General features: G+C 47.8%; 1 long non-coding RNA gene across 1 annotated transcript; it reads right to left on the bottom strand.

The window, feature by feature from the left end:
- Nucleotides 1-2,369: 2,369 nt before the first annotated feature.
- Nucleotides 2,370-10,155, bottom strand: LOC122379879. The gene is made up of 4 exons (XR_006256242.1): nucleotides 10,023-10,155; nucleotides 9,509-9,561; nucleotides 3,194-3,867; nucleotides 2,370-2,999 (listed from the first exon to the last, which is right to left on the bottom strand). It is a non-coding gene; the product is annotated as an uncharacterized LOC122379879 (long non-coding RNA).
- Nucleotides 10,156-10,679: the final 524 nt, after the last annotated feature.

Below are 10,679 nucleotides of genomic sequence, written 5' to 3'. Positions count from 1 at the left end.
AACGCCCTCAAGGTCAACGCGAACAAAACTCAACTCATTACTCTTGGAAACCGTCAAAATTTGCGCAAACTACCAAATTTCACAGTCGCCTTCCGTGACACAAATCTCGTGCCTTGTAACGAGGTGAAAAATCTGGGTGTGACTTTCGACTCAAACATGTCCTGGGACTGTCACGTGGGTGCCGTCAGCCGCCGCTGCACTGGGACCCTCATCGGTCTCTCACAGGTACGACACGTCGTGCCCCGGGGCATATTCGTCTCTCTTGTGACAGCCCTGGTTCTCTCGCAGGTTCGCTATTGCATATCAGTTTATGGCAACGGCTCAAAAAAGAACACAGCTAGAATCCAAAAAATCCTTAACTTTGCAGCAAAAGTTATTTTCGGCCGGAGAAAATTTGACCATGCGAGTGACCTGCTGGAGAACCTGGGCTGGCTGGGGGCTCAGCAACTCGCTGAGTACAGTACGCTCTGCCTCACGCAGAAACTGCTCTCGAGTGGCGAGCCAGTCTCCCTCGCGGCCGTCCTCCGCTCGAACTCGGACGTACGTGAGCGCACGACCAGGCAGGACAGTCATCTCCATGTACCACGGTCAAGAACCGAGGCGGGGAAACGGCGTTTCTGTGCGAGAGCCCCGAGGCTTCACAACCAGCTGCCACCTGAGACCGTTTCCCTCAGAGGGAAACGCTTCCAACGAGCCCTGAAGCGACAGATGCGGAGCCGGACGCTGTCTTTAAACTGAAGTAAGGTCGTCTGACTCAGTGTGTGTGCGTGTGTGTGTGTGACTTGGTATGTTTCGGTTGGAAGACTAATTGTTTTGTACACATCTGGTATCTACCCTATTCTCTGACTCGGAGCTTGAAAAGCCACTGTTGCTGTGGAGTGCTCTTCAAAATAAATACAATACAATACAATACAACGGCTTGGCGCCCCAGCCAGCATGCCGACCGAATGATGGCCGCTGGGACACGCAGCGCGGTCGGGAGCTGCAACAGTTATTGTTTCTCCACGTGTCCCAGATGCGACAAACGTAGGAGACCGGCATGTGCGGAGACTGGCCTGTGTATCTGCCAAATTGTTATCGTGTGACGAGTGAGCAAAGCGAAGTCTTTTGTGTAACGGACGAATCTCAATATGAGCGGCCCGGCCCGACCCTGCCTGTAACGCTTTTGAGAGGAGTTTATATCTCAGCCAACGCTGGACCGATTGGCATGCGGTCTTTTTCTGCTGGGCATTCCAATCTCTTTTACCCCGTAATTAAGTACTCTTGATACATATCAGTGACCGTCGTGGCACGTGCCACATGATAGGGCGAGGGTGCTCATGCTTTTCTCGAAAAAGCTATGTTGCACAAGCTGATAATAGGCATATGCATCATTCAATGTTATGTCAGGTGATATTTTTCGGTCTGCTTTTCAGCCGTCCTGGACATTTATCTGAGACAGATTTGCATATGTAGTTTCCGTACCGCTTTCTGTCCAACTTCCAATTGCATTTGTAGTTGTCAATTTCACACCCGTAGGTCCTATGTGGTGCTGTGTACTTGCGTAGTTACGTTACCAAGTCGTCTGGTAAGTCGATCGTCGATTGTCTTGGTTCAAATCGATTGGTTATTCGTACTGTGGGTATTTGTATTCAGGCAGGTGAAAAACCGCTTTACTGAGTTATGTATATACGAAGTAATGACATGACACTCGATGTTGCCGAACTCCGAAGCGTCATTATTCTTCATTTAATCATGACACCCATGATTAGGTAAATGAACTTTGCAACTACAGCACCAATCTTTATTTTCGTACAAGGTACGGGTGGTGGACATGGGACATTAAGACATGCGTAGGAAACGGACGGCATTTAAATTTTGACATTGTAAAATAATTTTTAGAAGAAAGCCGAGCGACTGAAGTGCGAATTACTGAAGTCGTCAGTCGGTGGCGATTCACCACCAAATGCTAAGCAGCCGTAGCGCACAATTGGAGATGACCCACGAATCGTTGAAATGAAATAAATATTCAAAGACGTCTCAAATGAAATATATTGCGCACGACACCGTTATAATCATTAACGAATGACATCAGGGGCGGATCCAGAAAATCTCCAAGGGAGGGGCCATTAGAAACCAGGAGGCCCCCATAATCCCACCTGTTGGAGGCCCCATCTTCCCACTTGTTGCCCCCCCCCCCCCCAAAAAAAAAAACTGCGTCTATTGAGCTTATCTAGCTGTTCAGGCAACATCTCAACATGAATAGCCACTTTATTTTCAGGAGGCCCCCTTTTCAGCTTTTTAACTTTTTATTTTATTTTTGAAAAAAATCGGCCAAGGGGGGGGGGGGGCCATGGCCCCCATGGCCCCCCCCTTGTATCCGCGCCTGAATGACATGACCCGTGTCCTGAAAGCACACTGCGAAGCACTCCAGCACAACTCAAAACAAAACAACCCATAGTCATACAAATGCACACGTTCAGCTCCTTGTGTGCTGTGGGAAGCAGTGGAACACACAGCTCCCTGTGCCTATTTGTGACGTGCACTGGAAGTCGCCGCGCGCGTCACTGGAAACTTCCAGGTGCCTCATGATAGAAAGCGCTCCGCGTTATGATAGCCGACACGGACCCAGAATGGCGGTCTGTCAAGTACCCGTGAACCGAATTCGAATGGTCGTGAGTCGTGAAAAGAAATGTACGACAAAAAAGTGACAGGCGCAACCGCTGCGACCTAGCAACGCTTCATAATAAGATTATGCGCTTCATCTTACTCGATCCAGAACTGAAAAGCATTGTTTGCGAACACTTGAGGCCTGAACAGCAAAGGCTACACACTTCAAGAAAACAAACTATTAAACTTCCTCACGCCAGCTCCCATCCACTCGAGCAGCTGACTTCAGCGCAGCGGCGCCAGCCCCAGGTCGGCCGGACACCAAAACCAACGCAGAGTGTCGCCCAGCTGCAGTCAGCTCCATCCGAGTAGACTGCGCCGGTCGGCACAGCACCTTACCAGAAAACTGCCTGCGGGGGCAAAGCGCGGACACGGTCAGCCCCAGTGACGGACACGGTCGGTCAGTGGAGAGTACAGGACGAACGCGAGAAGCATGACATCGGCGCTGGTGGAAGATTTTTGGTCGAGTCAAGCACATTACCTATTTTCTGAGTACTTATTAAGCTAGTCTGTGTACAGCCAAAAAGAAAGGTAAAGAGCTTACCAAGGTGATAAGCCAGACAGCCAGTCTCCTGTTCCCAGTTAGTGTGTTCAGTTGCGCCGCTGCAGGGCCGCCAGGACGGCGGCGTTAAATTCACCTTGGCGATCAAAATAGGCCCGATCCAGCGCCAGCGCTTCCCCAAAGGTCTCCACGAGGCGCTCGCAGAAAGCCACGATGTTTGCGTCGCTGTTCACCAGCCGCTGAATGTTTTCAGCCATACTCGGCTCTAAGGCAGCCTGGTCCAGAGCGCCACGCTCCCTCGCCGGGGGTGCTCCACGCCTGGCCGGGGGTGCTCCACGCCTGGCCGGGGGTGCTCCGCGTCTGGTCGGGGGTGCTCCGCGTCTGGCCGGGGGTGCTCCGCGCCTGGCCGGGGGTGCTCCACGCCTGGCCGGGGGTGCTCCGCGTCTGGCCGGGGGTGCTCCACGCCTGGCCGGGGGTGCTCCACGCCTGGCCGGGGGTGCTCCACGCCTAGCCGGGGGTGCTCCGCGTCTCGCCGGAGGAGCTTCGCGCCTGGTCGGGGGTGCGCGAGCACCCGTGCCCGGGCTGTCCGACTCGTCCGAGTCGGACTCCGATCCCGGTGAGACGGGTTGGCCGGACCTCACCGGAAGGGCAGTGCTGTGGAGACCCTCAGAGTCCGAATCGCAGACTGTAGCAGCAAATGTATCCGGCGTGTCCTCCTAAAATGAAAGTAAATTAGCTGGTCACAAAATACAAGCCAAAAATGACATATGATTTCACACCCTAGGGCACTCTAACGGAACTGAAGCGACACGCATTACAAGGAGAAAAAATTGTCCTATTTGTTTGCGTTTCGCCCCATGCCAACGCATGGGCACAATACATTTGGACGCAAAGAAAGAAGAAAAAGAATTAAGAAATAAAATACATCAAAATGATGTAGATCCCTTGCAATATATACCCCAATTTACGGGTAACAACTTGAACTCATTACCCCTTACCAATGATGAAGAAATAACAGGTATAGTCAATAACATGAATATGGTAGGTGGAGGGCATGATAAACTAAATACAAAAATATTTAGAGCCACCTATTCCTCCATCATGTTAGAAATTGTTCATTTTATGAATCTTTGTCTGCAGGAAAGCACTTTTCCTAAGCTTTTGAAACTTGCCATTGTGAAGCCAATTCTTAAGACAGGTAATAAACAGCAGTTTAATAACTATCGGCCAATATCACTTCTACCTGTTATTTCCAAATTATTGGAAAAGCTTATACACAAACGATTGGATGATCACTTAACAACAAACAGCATACTTAATATAAATCAATTTGGATTTAGGAAAGGTATGGGCACACACATGCCCATATCACTCATCCAGGAAAGGATTACAAATGCATTTGAAGCAAATAATATTGTGTGCGGACTCTATTTGGATATTCGGAAAGCATTTGACACAGTTAATATTAATGTTTTATCAAACAAAATCAAATGTTATGGAATCAAAAGTAAAGCATATGATATGATAGTATCATACTTGAGTGATCGATCCCAATGTGTACAGATTAACGGTGTCAGATCAAACACTTTGCCAATTGATATGGGAGTCCCTCAGGGATCTATTCTGGGGCCTCTTCTGTTTATCCTTTATATAAATGATTTTCCAAACATAAGCAAGGAGTTCAATGCATATTTGTATGCAGATGATACAGCAGCCTTTATGGAATGTAAAGATATGGCAAAATTACAAGATACTGTGGACACAATTATGCCCAAAATATCAGAATGGTTTTCTGCTAACCAACTCTCGATAAATACTGATAAAACTTCTTATCAGATATATTCAAACAAAAGAGATAGACAAGAAATAAGGTTGAAACTAAATGGAGTAGAGATAAAAAGCTCTAAAAGTGTAAAATACCTTGGAATGTTTATTGATGGCGATTTTAAGTGGAATACTCATATAAATAAGCTATACACTACATTGTGTAGAAATGTTGGTATCATTACCAAAGTGAGGTTCTTTTTAAACACTGAACACTTATTATTACTCTACAATTCTCTATTTTTGTCATATGTCAATTATTGTTGCTATATATATAGCAATACTTATACTTCAACTCATAGATAACATGAATCTGGATTGGACACGAAATCAGCCTGATGCAGAATGGGGCCGAAATTTTGGAATGGGGAATCGACTGTTTTTCTGTGCAAACCATCTCGTTTTGGCTACCACTTGAATGACAATAAATTTTTTCGACATTTTGATGTTTTTTGCTTATATTTCTTTAAAAATAAATCTAAAAACGTGTTTTATTAGAGCCGTATATTGCAACATTGACAAGTGGTTCATCAGCTAGGCAATGGTCACAAGACGCTACAACGAGTGGAGAGAGGGCGAAATAAGCAGACAGCATAAAACATAATGACTAATGAGCATGTTCGCCTCACGCCTGAAAGGGTACGCTCGCCGTTTTCCGCCTTCTCCAGGCTGGGACACATCGAGTACGTGCATAGCAGCGCCGGGCAACGCAGGTGGACTTGATTTTTTTCCCGACAGACGGGACCGGGCGCTGCTCTGCAGTGGCGGTCGTTGCACTGCTCGCACTCCACCACTGACCGGTTCGGAGTTAGTTGGTGGACGTCCACCGCAGGAACCGTCCTGTCGCCGTCAGTGATAGCTAGTGGTAGCAGTGATCCCATTAGCTGCGCCTTCCGACCAGCCATGCCTGGATGGTGCGGGCCCTCTTGTGCGGCTGCGTCTCCGTGGGCCGTCTAGAGGTCCACCGGGACTCGATTCTGGCCAACATCGCTCGTTTCCCTGGCAATGATATCGACTCTCACTGTCTCACATTGCACTCCACACCGCAACGCGAGGGCACCCGCTGAGGTGGCTGGCTGACAGTCCTCGGAGAATCCTCCAGTTCAGCATGGAGCTCTGGACGGCTGAGCTGTTGCGGAGAGAGGCGGCGAGGGCGGACTGGAGGTCGTTCAGGCAGAAGACTGTTTAGAGAACAGTTGCCTTTGGTTCATGCTACATGTCGAAGGAGCAATGAGCAGGATAGTTTGTTTTCCGTCCTTGGGCTTCCTACCTTACCACCATACGGGCGTCCTCCACGGAGCTGTTCACTTCGGGTTCAGATTACATCTACGGTTGAATAGTCGCAATCGTATAAACGATCCTCTTTCTCGATGCCACTGGGCGGGCTACTGAGCAGCCGACCAGCCAATGGGTGACGGTCTTCCCTCGTCCGATTCCTCGCACTCCAGGCACGCGTCGTGTTTCTACAGTCCGATGCAGTGATTGTAGGCTCCTAGCGTCTAGTAGCCGTTGGAAGCCGGAAGGTCTAGCAGCTTCGACGTTCTTCTGGCGTAGAGGGTAAGTTCACCCGACGTGAGCCATTTTAGAGTAGTTAACGGGTCTTCTCTAGGGCTAGAGCCGTTTATACCAGTGCCTATAAGCGTGCGTCTGAGTCTGTATCTCGCCGACCGCAAAGCGCAAAAGCCTAACTCTGTACATGGCTTACTCTGGCGCTCGCTCGCTTGTTGCCCCATGCCCCAAAAGGCGTCTTGATGTTACTATGGTTCCAGGATCCCTGTAGCTGTATCGGTAAACTTGCAGTGCTGACGACCCATGGTGCCTCGGATCGCTGATCCGTAATGTATCCAATTCCACGGCGCCAAAATTCCATCACTTTTCAAAATTGTTAACATTCGTTTGAAAGTATAGTTACCTACTATACCAAAGCAAGTCTTCCTCAAATTGACGGCCTGAGCTGGGCACCATGAGAGTGGACGCTTGGCTACGATTATGTGAGCATTATGCATTTTGGTGTGGCCCTTCCGAAGAGACGAGATTTTCAGCACTGAAGCCGAGGGCACTGCAGCTCCTCTCTTGTACGAGAAGAGCGCAAACATTTGAAGTCGGGCTATGCAACTTGGATGCCCCGAAATGCTCCTGTTTGAGGTCAACCCTGTGTGGTAGGGTTATCATCAGGGCCCTGTTCATGAAGTCTGCGGTCGCTGCGGCCGGCCGCAGGTTCTAAGCCCCGCCCACTTTTGAAACGTCATCATTCACTCGGCCGCAGCAGCGTTCCATGAACACCGTCAGCTGCCGAAACAGTTTCCGATAATTGCGCGCTTGAGACGATTACTAATCAATAGTTTCCACGCGCTTCTTTTATCTGTGTATTCCATTCTTGTGATGAAAAGGGCGTTTCTCAAGGCCGTCTGGTGTTTCTGTATTTTTGTAAGTGGGTCACATAAATGATTTGGTATTGTTTTCATTAAATCGTAGCACAAATAAGTTAAGTCTAAAATTAAATCTCATATTAAAGCATTAATCTAATTTTTAGGTATCATGGCATGCAACACCGGACGGAATGAATTTGTTTATAACATCGTCTCCATGGCAACACAGCCTACACTTTGACTTCAGTGCGCCAAGTTCAGTGCAATTACTTTCTTGCGGCTCGGCGGTCGCTGGATTGCGGCCGCAGAGATCGCAGCGGCCGCAGCAAGGTGACGTCATACATTCGTCATACTACATGAGCCCCGCCCCTTTTTGTGACGTAACAACCCGGCTGGCCGCAGCGACCGCAGCGGCCGCAGCGACCGCCGGGGTTCATGAACAGGGCCCAGATTGGAGTCTGTTTTTTTTCGGGAAAAACACGCTTGTCGCTTGTTGTTCGTCTTCTCCGTTGTAGCGCTTCTTATTCCTTGCTTTGCTGCTTGAAGGGCTCTCCAGTCACCATTTCTTTTCCGTGTTTCCTTTTGTAATGAAAGCCATAAGCTAACAAGCGTAAATTGTAAACGAAACACAAATCAAATGCCTCAGGCTTAATCACTTCATGAATTGAAAAATATGTTGAATCGATTCTGATTACAAATAAGAGTAAACCATAAATACTTATAGGTACTCTGATTCAATACTTTGCCAAATATAACAGTTTCAAATGTTTAAATTGGCATCGTCTAATGCAGGCTATGGTGAATTTTAGCAGCTCGATCGCGCGGACAACAAACTAAGGATCCTACTGATAAATTTTCGGCCCCATTCTGCATTTATCAGAGTTCGTGTCCAATCCAGATTCATGTTATCTATGTTCAACTCTATCCAAAATTGAAAAAATTCAAAAGAGAGTTGTCAGAATTATAGATGGGCAGCCAATGATGGCTCATACGGATCCAATTTTCAAAACTCCTAAAACTCCTTAAAATTAAGGATGTGGCACATCAGCAAATGATACTTATCCTGCATAGAAAAATATGCAACAATCTACCACATGGATTCGACCAATTGTTTAGATTTCATCCTTCACTCAGAAACATTCGTAATGTAAAACACTTCGAAGAAATATTCACTTTCAAAAAATATAAAACTCATACTTTGTCATGGACAGGTCCTAGAGTGTGGAACAATGTCATGACCTCGATCTTTCCTCACGTTCAGTCTGTGCCATTTGCCAAAAGCACAATAAAAAAGCTAGTTAAAAATCATTATATCAATCAATACTGATTTATTTAGCTTGATACATCTTATAATTCAAAGTAGGTACTTCAACCATAGGTACCTACCAAACGCTGATATGCCTGTATGTGGCAGTTGTATGTGTAATGTGTATGTATGCTTGTGTAGGCATACATAGGTGTATGTATCCGTCCGGTATATGTGTAATATGCAGTATGTGTATTTTACTCATTTTTAGTGTTTTGCTAGATGTCACCTACCTGCCCGGGCACTTGGAGCGCCCGACAACAAGCCTTGCTTCGTGGGGTGCTCCGAGTGTCTGGGCTAACGGACCCACATGCATGCCTAGACCAGAGTATTATGATGATGATCTTGCCTTTGATGAGAGAACCCCCTAACCAACCTTCCCCAGCGATTATGCCTTTTTCTCGTATTGGATGCTGTGTATGAATGTTACGAATGTGAGCGAGTGAATGAGGATGGGCTTTCAGTAGAGGGCAGTCACCACTGTTTACAGTGTCGACTACTTTGCTTCTTATTCATTCATATTAACCATTGGCTCTCTCTTTACTGCTTTTTTATGTTTCTTTCATTTCCTAGCTGGGAGTGCCGCGACTTGAAATTTTAAGTTATTCTGGTGTTAACGTAAGGTTCTGTGTGTCGCTGGGATAGAGGGAGGGGGCACTCCTGGTCACCTGATCATGGGTGGCGGCTTAGAAAAAAAAAACGGCGAAAAAAAAAGTGTAGACCACTGGACTACGAATAGAACTGATCTCAGAAAAATTGAGTAAAACGCGTCCCATGACCAAGCAAAACATGTTGTAATAGCACTACGCTATCGGCGCCGATCGAGTCCCGTTCCGGGGACGCGCTAAATGGACTTACCAGTTCGGTGGTCTCATTTCCGCTCTCCATCTCCTGGGAGAGGGCAGGTGCCGCTGCAACGTACGACAGCGACGTCACTCGTTAGGTTGCAGCCAGGGGTGTTGGTGGGGGCTGAAGCGACTGCCTGGGAAGCTTACTGGCATTGCAGATAATAAACAATTCTTAATTCTTTGACGGCCACCGCCATTTCCCTGCTCGATACCATACATTCTCAACCTGGGTCCATCAGTCCAAAGCACAAATCTGGCAGTATCAAATGGATTTGAGTGTTAATAATGTACATGAATTAAACGCAATGACAAAGTGACGAAAATCATAACTATCATTATGCTTCAAGTACCTAATTTCACATCAGAGAAGACAGGCAGGTAGCACGACATTCTGCAAGAACGAAGACATATAAGGCAGGTGATGAATGTGACACTGATAGCCGAGGAGGTCCGCCAGGAACTGGTTCAGTGTCTGGCATGGAAAAAAGGTGGTTTCCCTCCCGTCTTCAATTGTGTGTGCTTACCGAACACCTCTAGGTCCGAGCCGTCCCGCGACTCGCCGCTCGAAACCGGCCTCGGGTTGGGGCGCCGATCGGATGCCGGATTCTCCCCAGCGCGACCGCGGCGGGCGTCTCGCACACGTGACCGATCGCGTCCTAGGAGAGGATTTCTGTCAGAAAACACGTGCTTTGCGCATGAGAATTGTTAGTACAAGTATGTTGCAATGCGCGGGGGGCGGTACATTCAAATAGTACGAATATTAAAGGTCATAACTAATTAATCCGTTTTGAACAAGTGGCGGAGCAAACATCAGTGCAGTTCAGTGCGTAGTCTGGATGTCCGCCAGGAACAAGAACCAAAGAATGAATACAACTTGTTTGGCATGTTATGCATATAACTTTAGATAACCCATTCATCTTGTAAATGACAAACAAGAAACAAAAATAGAGCGGCTATAGTGTACACTGCACAGTTTGCACAGCATGTTGTGGTTCAGTGTCTGGTGAGGAAAAAGGTGGTCTCCCTTCTGTCTTCAATTGTGTGTGCTTACCGAACACCTCTAGGTCCGAGCCGTCCCGCGACTCGCCGCTCGAAACCGGCCTCGGGTTGGGGCGCCGATCGGATGCCGGATTCTCCCCAGCGCGACCGCGGCGGGCGTTTCGCACAGGTGACCGATCGCG

Source organism: Amphibalanus amphitrite, unplaced genomic scaffold, assembly GCF_019059575.1.
Source record: "Amphibalanus amphitrite isolate SeventyFive unplaced genomic scaffold, NRLGWU_Aamphi_draft 000086F_arrow, whole genome shotgun sequence".
NCBI classification, from domain to species: Eukaryota; Metazoa; Arthropoda; class Thecostraca; order Balanomorpha; family Balanidae; genus Amphibalanus; species Amphibalanus amphitrite.
The sequence above is the reverse complement of the archived record's forward strand: the minus strand, read 5'-3'. Positions and strand labels throughout refer to the sequence as shown.